At 48.5% G+C, this 12,646-nt stretch overlaps 2 long non-coding RNA genes across 4 annotated transcripts; both read left to right on the top strand.

The window, feature by feature from the left end:
* The first annotated feature begins 422 nt into the window (after positions 1–422).
* LOC111098975 lies at positions 423–5,650 on the top strand. Its single transcript, XR_005370247.1, has 4 exons — positions 423–1,080; positions 2,144–2,225; positions 2,434–2,628; positions 4,024–5,650. It is a non-coding gene; the product is annotated as an uncharacterized LOC111098975 (long non-coding RNA).
* A 1,034-nt stretch (positions 5,651–6,684) lies between these two features.
* On the top strand, positions 6,685–12,423 carry LOC111098974. Of its 3 annotated transcripts, none has more exons than XR_005370246.1 (4): positions 6,685–7,313; positions 7,703–8,033; positions 8,725–8,991; positions 12,260–12,423. It is a non-coding gene; the product is annotated as an uncharacterized LOC111098974 (long non-coding RNA). The 3 variants fall into 3 exon arrangements; XR_005370245.1 differs by having other exon boundaries at positions 6,690–7,313; positions 8,725–8,854; XR_005370244.1 differs by having other exon boundaries at positions 6,692–7,313; positions 8,725–8,802.
* The last annotated feature ends 223 nt before the right edge of the window (positions 12,424–12,646 follow it).

Here is a 12,646-nt window from a genome sequence, read left to right as displayed (position 1 = left end):
GCTCACACCTAAGGCCCGGGACTCCCTCCCACAGCCCCACTCAGGGCCGGCTAAGGCCTTTGTCCCAGAGCCTCTGGGTGCAGGTAGGAGATACTCTAGCATCTTCCATTATCTTAGAATCAGTATTCCAGAATCTAAATATTTTTTAATCCTAATCTGTTAAAATCCAGGAATTTTGAGGCTGTCAATTGTGAGAAACATGGAATTCTAAGCTATCTGGAACTACTAAAACATTAAAATTTTAAAGTCCTAAAATGTATAAAATATTGAAAGATAATTTATTAAGAACTTAGGCGCTCAGCTTGGGTCTAGGCCTCTGTCTACCACTGAGGTTTAGACAAAGTTGGACCTGTTTAGCTAATTCATGTGTGTGTGTGTGTGTGTGTGTGTATGTGAGAGAGAGAGAGAAGAGTAGGGGGTGACTAAGGAATGTCCAGTAGTAATCAGACACACTTGGCAGGAGAGCAGGGCAGGGTGATCCATCTCCTTTCTTGGTTGTCCTTTATGTTTCCACTGACTAAAGGCCCAGTGAGAGGCCGGGAAGGTCCGCTTCTAGTAGACCACATGTGTTCACAAAGAGGGCACAGGAGATACTGTGCCACAGTATCAGGAATCTGGGGCATATGGGGGCAGGAACAGTGAAAATCTGAAAACATTGGAAATCAGTTCCAATGATGCAACTGCATTTATTTCCCGGAGAGAGAAATTCAAGCTATACTTAGAATTCTGGGCTCTTGTGGCTTTAGAATTTAAACCTCCAAGGAGTCCAGAATTTTAGTCTCCCCGATATTTAGACTAGGATCTGGAATATTAAAGATACAGGTTATTAGAGTCTTAGAATCCTAAAATTCTAGCATAGCATAGCTCAAAGGGGCCTAAGAACACATCTAATTCGATTTCTTCCATAGTGGAATAAATTGCAGCTCCGGGGAAAGTCTAAAGAAGACCCACTGGAGGCCGGTGCAACTCGTGTTGAGTATCACAACATCCAGTGCCTGAGCCAGGCATAGTGACGTGAGCAAGGAGAAAGCAGAAGCACGTGGTTACCATGAACCATAGGTGTATAAACAGGATTTCCAGGTAAGCTTCTCTGGGCAGCAAGTCCTAAAACAAAGAGAGATGCCCACTGTGCTCTTACTCTACATTAAGGAAACAAAGGTCTCCAGAAGGAAAGAGATTTGTCTAGTTTGGAACAATCAGTTAGCAACAGATCAGATCTGGACACAGATTTGTGTTTGTTTTTTTTTTCCCACTTGCAGCCAGTTATTTCCCTTCCACTGGTCTCTGGGACTGAGGTCACTGATTTCACTCCTTTGACAGCTTTATGGAAAGCAGTTAGTATATCACTGAGTGATTTAGTAAATGGGAATATAAAGAACAATGGAGAAAGGACATGAATTGCATGATGGGGCTGTAGACAAAATTCACTGGTTAATCCAGGGCAAGGGGATGCCTGGGTGGCTCAGTGGTTGAGCATCTGCCTTTGGCTCAGGGCATGATCCTGGAGTCCTGGGATCGAGTCCCACATTGGGCTCCCTGCATGGAGCCTGCTTCTCCTCTCTCTGCCTGTGTCTCTGCCTTTCTCTCTGTGTCTCTCATGAATAAATAAATAAATAAAATCTTAAAAAAAAAAAAAAATCCAGGGCAAGGCCGTGGGGTTTAGCCTTCTATAGCCCATTCTGTCTTTCTGTCACAGACCAAGTCCTGTCCTTGATGGGCTGAACCTGGGCCTTGGTCACAAAGCGGGGCCTCAGACCAACCGTTGACTTTGGCCAAATACTGAGCCTTGACTGCAATAGCAAAATAAGATAAAGCCCTTAGTGAGAAAGAACATAGGCCACGTTTTGTGCTGAGCAGAATACAGAGAACACAGAATACAGAGCAGAATCTACTGAGCTAGACCTGATGTAGAGAAAAGACGGAGGGCGGAGGGCTCTCAAGTTTCCCAGGGCAGAGCCTCCTGGTTTCATGGGTAAGGGGTTTCCAAGAAGAAGCCTCTTCCACCAAAGATATTTCAGATTTCCTGCCCCTGGGGATAATAAGTGACTTGCTGATGGGTGATTTAAAGCAGAAGCTTCTGTCGGAGCTCATGCAGGGCTCATGTCGAGCTCAGCCCTACTGTTTTTTTGTTATCTTCCCACAGGAAGTAACCATGTGACGTTCCTCTTGGGCCTGATCCTTGTAGGCAGAGTGGTCCCTGCCCTGGTGCTATATGGCCTGATTTGGTAAGTCTGTCTCTATGGGAATCATTCGGCAGTACTCTATAAGCCAGGGTGAACTAACTTTTGAACCAAGAGCTCCCAAATCACAATGGCTCTATGAAGTAAAAGGTAATTTCTTGCACGTTATTGACAAATGTGGGGAGGGTGCTCTGTTCCATGTAAACATTTTGAACCCAAGTGCCTTCCACTGTGTGCCTTTGGCATCTTCCAGATTGGTGGTTCTCAACCAAGGATGATTTCATCCCTCAAGAGACACTTGGAAGTATCTGAGGACTTTCGGTCATCACGCTGCGGAGTAGGATGCTATTGGCATCTAGTAGGTAGAGACCAGAGGTGCCTCTAAATATCCTACAAAACACAGGACAGCCCCCAAAATAGAATTATCTGGCCCGAAATGCCAGTGGTGGTGAGTATGAAAAAGCATGTTCTAGGGCCTTCTTGGGGCATACGACCAACAGATGGAAGAGAGGAATAGAGAATTTTAGGTGGGAAGAGTTTATTGCCTAGGGTGGAGGTAGAGTATGTGTCTGCCCACAGTCTACTGGTGAGAATGAAGTCATCTGATCACCCCAGGCAGTGACTGAGGCTGGGAACTGCAGTCTAGCTGATGTCCAGGAGAAGGAGGAAGCAGGTTTGCTGAGCATCTGTCCAGTGCCTGCCATAGGGCACGTTTGTCTCCAACTCTAACCAATAAAGGTACAATTTTAGTCTCTAGTGACAGTCGATTTCATTTCTGAAATCCTTCAGATCGAATCAACCATGGGTTCAGATGCTGACTAGCGCAAGCTGCCTGAACCCTTTGGTCCTCTGGTTGCTAACCCACAACATGGAGGTCATGAAATCGACCTCACGGGAGTTGTCACGGGGGTTCCTCCTGCTTTGTCTTCACCTGCATCCTGAGCAGTGACCCTTCCCTCTTCCACTTGGAAGCAAGTTTCGAATGTACCCAACTCCAGAAAATGAAATTTCATCCCGATCACAGCACTCAGTTCTCCAGGAGGGAGCTTGCAAGAAGTAGTTTCCATATCCAGGGTTACTAATGGCAGAGTTCCAAGAAATCCCCCAGTTTCTAAGAAATTTCCTTTGAAAATGAAAATGCCTGCAGGAAAAAACCTTGACTGGGAGGTGGGACACTTGATTCCTCATTTCAGTTCCGCCCCCCTTTCTGCATAGTCTTGGACATATTCCCTCTCCTGGCTTTCGTGTCTTCATTATGAAGCGAGCCAGGTGACTTTCCTCCAGGCTGTAATGTTTAACGTGAGCTTATCTGTTGCCTCGTATTTCCCTGTCCTAGTCCTCCTCCCCCACCAAGCTGACCACTTTCTTGGCATCAGTACCCACTTGTAGAACGGGATCTTGTTTATAAAGGAAGGGCACAGCAGAACTGGGTAGCTTAATGACCATCTCCCCTCCTGGGGAGCCCAGTTGGCAGAGGGAAGTCCTCGGGAGGTTGTCATAAATAACCGGGCTCATAGCCTCACTTCCTCAGAAGGAAGTCTCTGTGGTGATTGATGTGACCCATTTGGGCAAAGTTGGGAGTCCAGAAGAATGCTCTCTGGCAGATTTGTCAAATTTCACATTCACCCCAGCCCTGCTGGGAGCCAGGGTCTCAGACATCCATGCAGGGCGTGCTGAAGAATCCCAAAGAAGAGGCAGAGAATTTCAGGTCAGGTGAGAAGTGAGAGGTCAGTCTGTGGGTGAGTAGAGTACAGACTCAAGGTAAGGTTCACAGAGAACACTTAACTAGAGTTTCTTATGCAATCCTTAAAAAGTTTTTTTCTTCCTTCTTCATCTCTCTCAGAATGTCCAGAAGAGGACTTCGGCCTACAGCAGGCATCATTAAAACATATTTTCATTGCCATGACATGTACATGATTGGAATATTTAAATTGTCTTTGGAAAGCCAAATAATTATGTGTTACAAAGAATACAAAGTGGAAAAGCATCAAACATAAAAGAGTTGTCTATTGTCCCTACTCAGCAACGCTGAAAGCTGGAAGGAGGAGAGAAAGAGGGAAGAAGAATGTGGGAGGAGAGCCTGGGACAAAACTCTGCTGACTTCAAGATCTGGCTGACCCAGCTCTTGATTCCCCCAAGAGAAATGTCATTAAAGACTCGTTGACTTAGCTCAATATATAGCCTGAAGCTTTCTGGGCCCTCGGCCGCCCCTACCCTTTGAAGCACCCCATCCCTCAAGTTTGCACAAGAAGTTAGGTCAGAAGAGGGGGAAATTTGTCATAACCACCGTGGGAAGTGCAATGTTCAGAGAAAGGCTACTCCTTGCACTCTACTTCTCCCCTAACTTATTTGAGAGACCCTAGAGACTGGGAATGTCTATGGGAAGAGGGGACTGGAGGTTCACTCCCTGGTTCGATGCCTGCTGAGGTCCTGATATGGAAGCCCATGCCAGACCCGCTGTCAGAGTACAGCAGAGCTTAGAGAGAAAGCTCAAGGGGAGCTTCACGTCTACCTGGAGTTTGAAGGTGCCCGTGAACTCAAAAGATTGACACTTGCTTCTTCTTCAACAGAAGTATATTTATTTGAAGTATAATCGACCTACTGCACATAGCTAAAGTGTGCAGTTTCACAAGTGTTGACATATGAACACTCACACACATGAAGCCATCACTACAATGAAGACAGTGAATGGATCCATTATCCCCAAATTTCCTTTGTAAAAATTTGTCCCTTTGCAAATTACTCCCGCCTCACCCCTCTCATTTCACACCCAGTCTCTTCAGACAACCATTAATCTGCTTTCTGTTACCGTAGAATTCGTTTGTATTTTCTTTTTTCTTTCTTTCTTTCTTTTTTTTTCAGTTTGTATTTTCTAGAGTTTTAGTTAAGTTGAGTCATCTAGTAGGCACTCTTTTGTGTCTGGCTTCTCTCACTCAACATAAATACGTTGAGATTCATCCATGTGGTCTCGCATCTCTCTGGTTCATTCTGTTTTACCACCAGACAGCTTTCCACTAAATGTGTACACAACAATTTATACATCCATTTACCAGCTGACGGACTTTGGGGTTGCTTCCAGTTTTCAGCTATTACAAAGAGAGCTGTGATGTCCGTTTGTGCACAAGTCTTCATATGGACATATGCTTTCATATGTTTTCGGTGGAATGGTTAGATCGTACGGTAGCCTAACATTTTAAGAAACTGCCAAACTGTTTCTGAAGTGTTTCTGCCACTTTCCCTTCTCACCAGCAGTGTGTGAGAATTCCCTTTTCTCCGTGTCCTTGCCAACATTCAGCATGATTAGTCTTTTTAATTATAGCCGTTTTCATAGATGTGAAGTACAGCCACACCGAGGTTTTTATATTGCTAATGTCTATTCACCATCTCTATATCATCTTCTGTGAACTGTCTTTTCAAATATTTTGTCCATTTTTTTTTTTATTGGGTTGCTTGTTTTCTTTTTATTGAGTTTTGACGGTTCTTTATAGATTTTGGATTTAAGTCTTTTTTTTTATTTAAGTATTTTTTTAAATATTTATTTATTTATTATTTATGATAGACATAGAGACAGAAAGAGAGAGGCAGAGACACAGGAGGAGGGAGAAGCAGGCTCCATGCCAGGAGCTCGACGTGGGACTCGATCCCGGGACTCCAGGATCGTGCCCTGCGCCAAAGGCAGGTGCTAAACCACTGAGCCACCCAGGGATCCCCTGGATTTAAGTCTTTATCAAATATATGCTCTGCAAATACTGTCACCTAGTCTGTTGCTGGTCTGTTCACTCCCTTAAGAGTTGTCTTCTGAGGTGCAGAAATTTGAAGTTTTGCAAAAGTCTAATTGATTAGAGTTTCCTTTTATGAGTTGTATTTTGATGTTGAATCTAAAAAACTTTGCCTAACCTAAAGTCCAAAGATTTTTCTCCTACATTTTCTTCTGAGAAGTGTGATAGCTTTATGATTTGCATTTTGGCCTATGATGCATTTTGAAATGATTTTTCATATATGGTATGAATTATGGATTGAACCCCCCCTTTTTGCTCATGCAAATCTAATTGTTCCAACAGCATTGTAGAAAAGACTCTTCTTTCTCCACTGAATTGCCTTTGATCTTTGTCAAAAAAATCAATTGTCCATAAATGTGTGTGTCAGTTTCTGGACTCTGATCTTATGTTGTTTTTTACAGTTTGTTTCTGTTTGTTTGTTTGTTTGTTTGTTTCATACAGGAAGGTAAGTCTAGTGCCTGTAATTTCCATCTTGGGCCAAAATGGAAATCTGGCACTTGCTTCTTACCGTAGATTTCTTTTTTTTTTAATATTTTTAAAATTTTTTAAATTTATTTATGACAGTCACACACACACACACACACACACACAGAGAGAGAGAGAGAGAGAGAGAGGCAGAGACACAGGCAGAGGGACAAGCAGGCTCCATGCACCGGGAGCCCGACGTGGGATTTGATCCCGGGTCTCCAGGATCACACACGGGATTTGATCCCGGGTCTCCAGGATCACGCCCTGGGCCAAAGGCAGGCGCCAAACCGCTGCGCCACCCAGGCATCCCTCACCGTAGATTTCTGATGTCTGAAGCTTGGCAGAGCAACCCACTTCTGAAGGGAGTGGTACTCTCAAGTTTTTCTGGGAAAAAGAAAATGCTCTGCTATGTGTCCACATCCCTGACTTACCGTTAGCCTTTGGAGAGTGTAGAAGGAGACCTTCATGTTTCTCTGGGCTCCATTATAATGAGGAACAGAAATTACAAGAGAAGGTAGGAGCTCATTCGGACCAGGCAAGATGACGTCCAGACAGAGAAAGCTGGGAGTAGAGATTGCTCATTGTACAAAGGGACACATGGCTGCTCTTCTCTGTGAGGTCCTCAGTGATGAGAGAGGCTGGCAGGAGATCAGCCTTGCCCTCCAAGAACAGCTCACCCCACGGGCCACACTAATAGGAAACCGGCTCGAACCCAGAAGCTACCAGAGCAGAGGCAAGCAGATCAAGCCATTGTGAGGACACGCCTGCTTTCCACCAGTGACAAGCAGCCACTTATTTATGGTGACCTCTGCTAGCCCTTTTGTTCTCCCTCTCCCCTCCTCATGAGGGGCACAAGGCCCAGAAAAGAAAAAAGGAGGGGTAAAAGGTAAGATCAAGCCCCCCTCAAACTCTTGGAACTAGTTACAAGTGTGGCCAACTCTGAAGGGAGGAGAAGAAACGAGAGTGAACCTGGGTGTGACATCGAAGTCGTGAACCAGGCTGGGCTTGGAGTAGCTGCTGCTGGTGGGGAAGCCGTGGGATCCCCTGGGGACACTGTTAGCAGACTCAGAGACTGGCCTGGGAGCTCTGGGGGCAGTAACTTGATCTGTGTTTATACCCTCGATGAACTGACGCTCAACCGGTTGCCTCCGATCTGCCAACAGTAGCTACCAAATACCGAGGCAGACGGCATGCCGGGCGCTGTACGCACATTATTTCATTTGCTCTGCACGACCTATGAGATAGTTACTGTTTTATTTCCTCTACTTTGCACAGGAGGTACACTGAGGCACCATCGACTTGCCTAAATACAGAGCCTAGAAATTTCGGATCTGAGATGCTGATTGTAGCGATTTCACTCATCACTCCCATCTAGGGAAAACCCATTCTGCTTGCCTTCACCGCTCTCACTCATGATGCTTTCCACACATTTTGCCTATGTTCGGGGTTTCATCCATTTCCCCAGGCCATTTTGTCAACCCATCTCCTAGTGCCACCAGAACAGCTCGCCTGCTGCCATGGAGGTGGATGAAGAAAGGGGCACTGTGGGCAAACATTAATCGTCAGCAGGTGAAATGTTGATCGGGGCTCACGGAACCATGTCCAGGTGAGAGGCGTCCAGCAGGTGCATGGCCTTGGACAAGCCACTTAACCTCTCGGTACTTTACTCTCCTTATGTAGAATGGGGGAGCCACTGTCTTAGCCTGTTCAGGCTTCTCTAATGCAATAGCGCAGGCTTGATGGCCTGTACACAGTGGACACAGCTTGCTCACAGTTGAGGCTGGAAGTCTGAGATCAGGGTGCCAGCCCTGCTGGGTGAGGACCCCCTTCTGGGTGGGACCTCTTGCTGTATCCTCACGTGGCAGAGGGCTCTAGGGTTCCCTTTGGAGCTCCCTTTATAAAAGCACCAATGTCATGTAGGAGGGCTCCACCCTTAAGACCTAGTCACTTCCCAAAGGTCCCACCAACTAATCCCATCACCTTCGGGGGTTAGTATTACCACGTATGGATTTTGCGGGGACACGAATATTCAGACTGCATAGGGCTGTTGTGAGGTTGTGAGGATGCAGGTGTTACATAAACCCTCCATGAGTACCTGGCACATGGTGTACTCTATCATGAGTGTGCTGTATCCCTATCCAGCCTCTATTACTTGGTAGGTCCCCTTCTGCTCCTGAACAATGAGTCTGAATGAACCCAAATATACGCATTTCTTTTTTCTCTGTCTCCTCCCTTGTCACCTATCTCCACCCCAAGAAACATATCTTACTTACCCAAACTACTCTTCCTCTTCACAGGAGAAAGGAGGGGAACGTTTTTTGCTACTCCTGGAGAGAACCCACATTTGACACAAGCTCCCTGCCCGGGTTTTCGAGGTACACCTCTGGATACACGGCCGGAGGGCAGAGGGCAAGTAGTCAAGCCCAGGTCTGTCTGATGGCCGGTCTCCCAGATTAGAAATCTTCAGAGTCCCGTTCTACCCTCTTCAATGTGCTTCGTGACCTGTAGGGTCCCTGCAGCACCTGCTGTGTTCCCCAGGTGGCAGGGCCGTGTCTGACATGCAGGTGAGGCTGGCATAAAGCCCATTCTGCAGGTGGCACGAGAATCCCTTGGCAGGTTTCTAACAACGCAGATGCCCGGGCCCCATCCCCGGCATTCTGCTGCTTTGGGTTTGGGCTGAGGCCTGGGGAATATGCGTTTTTTGAAAGCTCTGCTGGTAATTATGATTCAGCCTGCTGCAGGAAGCTACACCTGGAATACCCATAGCGTATTCCGAGAAAGGCAGCCACACGCGAGCATGAAGTGTGTAAGTGTGCAGGTCAGGCCACCCTCCTGTACTCCTGCAAGTCAGAGAGTAAGAGGCTTTACAGCATGTCCAAGTGACAAGGACCTTGGGGCCCACTGACAAAGGACTAATGAGGAGACTAAGGCCGGGGGGGAACTTGCCCACGGTCGGGGTCCTGCCCACCGCAGCTCTCTGTGGCTAGGTCAGTCCTTGCCTCACTAGCCCAGGGATCTGAGAACACTTTTTTGGGGAGGTGGGGGATGCTACAGGAAGGACCCTCCCCTGAGTCAATGCCTTTAGCTGCTTTTGGAACAAGTCCAAGTCCAAAATAATTCAAAAATGTGTGAAACATGCTTTTGCCTGAATGAGGCTTCACACGGGGGCAGCAGGGCTCTGGAAGCCACGTCCTGACTTAGCTGGCAACACTGCCCCCGCCCCTGCCCCGGGCTCTCCATGCCTCCTGCTCAGGTACCTCCCTCTTCCTCCCTCTCCTCTGAGCCCTTGGGCAGTTTGAGCTTCCCCGGGCCTCAGTTTCCTCCTCTGTGTGAGACCGCAGTAATGTGTGCATGGGACAGTGTAGGCATTGCCACATGTTGCGGTAGGAAAGTGTACCCACTCTGACTTGCGGCTCCGTCAAGCTGGACTCCAGCTGGAGGACGAGAGCCCCCGAACACCAGTAGCCTAAACTCCCCACTTTAGAGAAGGGCAGGGGGGCTCGGAAGCCGTTGTGAGCGCCATGGGGTCCTGCGAGCTGGGTGAGGATCTAGCCGTCCTCGCGCTCAGAGCCTGCAGCCTCCTGTGCAGCCTCTCACTGTTACTGTTCTATTTTTTAATTTATTTTTTTATTTCTTAAATATTTTATTTATTTGAGAGACCGAGAGAGAGAGAGAGAGAGAGAGAGAGAGAGTGAGAGAGCATGGGGGGGGGCAGGGGGGAGCAGAGGGAGAGGGAGAAGCAGACCCTGTGCTGAGCAAGGAGCCCGGCCCAGGGCTTGATCCCACGACCCTGAGATCATGACCTGAGCCAAAATCAAGAGCCAAACCTTAACCGACTGAGCCACCCAGGCGCCCCTGTTACTATTTTAAATATTCCTGATGTAGCCGCTGCCTCCTCCGGCCCCTCTTCCTGCCTGCCTTCTGTCAACATTTAGTGGGTACCTGTTTTATTTGGGGCTCTGCATTAGGTCACTGTAGGGAACTTTATCCATAATAGGTACCAACTAAGTGTTCGATGGTGCTTTATCTACTTACATTGAGCGACGTATTTGGCAGTAAGCACTGGCCTTGTGTGAAATTCTTTTCAGGGAAGCTGTGGGAGATCCAAGAGGAGGGGATCCGTAATGCCTTCAAGGAGGTGGGGAAGAGTCCACACACACACACACACACACGCACACACACACACACACTGAGCATGCTAAGCGTCCAGCAAAGGTGTGGGGGCCCCGTCACCAAGGCCATGAGGGCAGCAGTGGTGTGAGGCTGCTTAGGTCTGGGTGTGGGGAGGCTGAGGAGTCAGAGCTGGGCTGCTGTTCTTTGCACCTACCCGGGCGGGTGCTTGCTCAGGCCAATCCAGAGCCCCTGCTCTTTTAACCCCGTATGTGCCTGCTTCCTCAGGCTTCTGTCTTGGGTCCTCTGCTCTTCCCACTCTAAATAGGCTTCATGCTGTGCCTCCCCCCCCACCCCACCCCCACCTTTCCCTGCTTCTGTGAGCATCTGGGTCTTTACAGCTTCTAAATCTGCATCTCCAGAGGGAAGCAGCTCCATGAATTTTAGACCCTCGCACCCACCGGCTCTTGCACGTCTCTGACCAGACCACCCGAATGCCACTTGTCCCAAACAACCCATTTCCCTGCCGACCGGCTTTGCCTCCTTGAGTGCAGTTCCTCAGTCAGGAACCTCTTGTGGGTTTTTAACTTAGGAGGTGACTGTGGTTCGGAAAGATAAGACATCTCATCCAAGGTCGTGCAGCTGGAGGACGTCAGAGCCAGGACTAGACTCCCACTTGTGGGAACCTCTCTCTCCCAACCCCAGGAGTCACGTCATTCTTCCCATCAGACTCTCAGCCTCTAGCCCTACCACTGACTCTTCTGCTCCCATCAAACTTCCAGTACGGTCACGACTCACGTGTGTTATTACAACTAGGATTTTACCTATCGGAGCTTCCGAGCTTTGGTCACGCTCACAGTTGGTGGATCCAGAGGACTCTTTAAACAAAACAAACCAACTCCGAAAGAAAACCACCCCATCGCTTACAGCCGTCAGTGTCTCCCCTCTGCCTGCAGAGTCAACTTTCTGCTCCTGCCAGTGCCTTCTGCAACTTGGGTTATTAGTTGAGTTGTGTCCCCCCAAAAGCAGCGTTGAAGCTCTAACCCCTGCACCTCTGCATATGACCTTATTGGGGAATGGGGTTGTTGAAATGTAACTGGTTAAGATGAGGTCACATTAGAAGAGGCTGGGCCCTTAATCCACTAGGGCCGGTGTCCTCATAAATAGGGGAAATCCGGGCACAGACCCAAACACGGAGGGAGGACGGCCACATAAAGGTGGAGGCTGACACTGGCATTGTGTGTCCCCGAGCCGAGGAGTACCTGGGGCCACAGGGAGGGGGAAAAGGCAAGGAAGGACCTTCCCCTGGAGGCTCTGGAGGGAGCCCGGCCCTACCAACAGCTTGATTCAGGACTTCATCCTCCAGAACTGTGAGATGGCAGCGTCTGTAGTCTTAGCCACCTGGCTGTGGTACTGTCTTAGGACAGCCCCGGCGAAATAACACGACCTGTGGTGACCCAAATACCAGCCGACTTTCCAGCCTCCCCCGCGAGCACGACCTCCGCTCACCCTGTCGCAGCCCCAGTGGATTCTGTAGGGCTCTCCAAACATTCCCCACACGTGCACTCTTCACTCGGCTGCTCCCCTTCCCCACCCACCACCTCTTCTCCACGGGAGGCCTCCCCGCCGTGCTCCCACAGCATCTTCCTGCTGCTCCTGGGTCCCTCATTCGGTCATGGACTCTGACAGCCGGGACTCTGTTTCTCTTTTCTATCTCCCCAGTGCCGGAGCACCAAATCTGACCTAGCATGACGCTGCAAGAATTTATTTGAGGGACGCCTGGGTGGCTCAGCAGTTGAGCATCTGCCTTCGAAGCTCAGGTCATGATCTTGGGGTCCTGGGATCGAGTCCCACGTCAGGCTCCCTGCAGGGAGCCTGCTTCTCCCTCTGCCTGTGTCTCTGCCTCTCTCTGTGTGTGTCTCTCATGAATAAAATTCTTTTATAAGAAAAGAATTTATTGGAGTTTGGTCGCATGTTCTCCCATAGTTTATGATGTTGGTGGGTGGTGGGATTCAAAGCACTCCTCACTGGGCTGCCACCCTGATTTCGCTCACCACTAAGAGCTAATCCACCACAGGACAGGAATTCTAGGAAACTTTCCCCAAATTG

Source organism: Canis lupus, chromosome 15, assembly GCF_011100685.1.
Source record: "Canis lupus familiaris isolate Mischka breed German Shepherd chromosome 15, alternate assembly UU_Cfam_GSD_1.0, whole genome shotgun sequence".
Taxonomy (NCBI): domain Eukaryota; kingdom Metazoa; phylum Chordata; class Mammalia; order Carnivora; family Canidae; genus Canis; species Canis lupus.
Note: the sequence above shows the minus strand (reverse complement) of the source record. Positions and strands in the feature narration are given on the sequence as shown.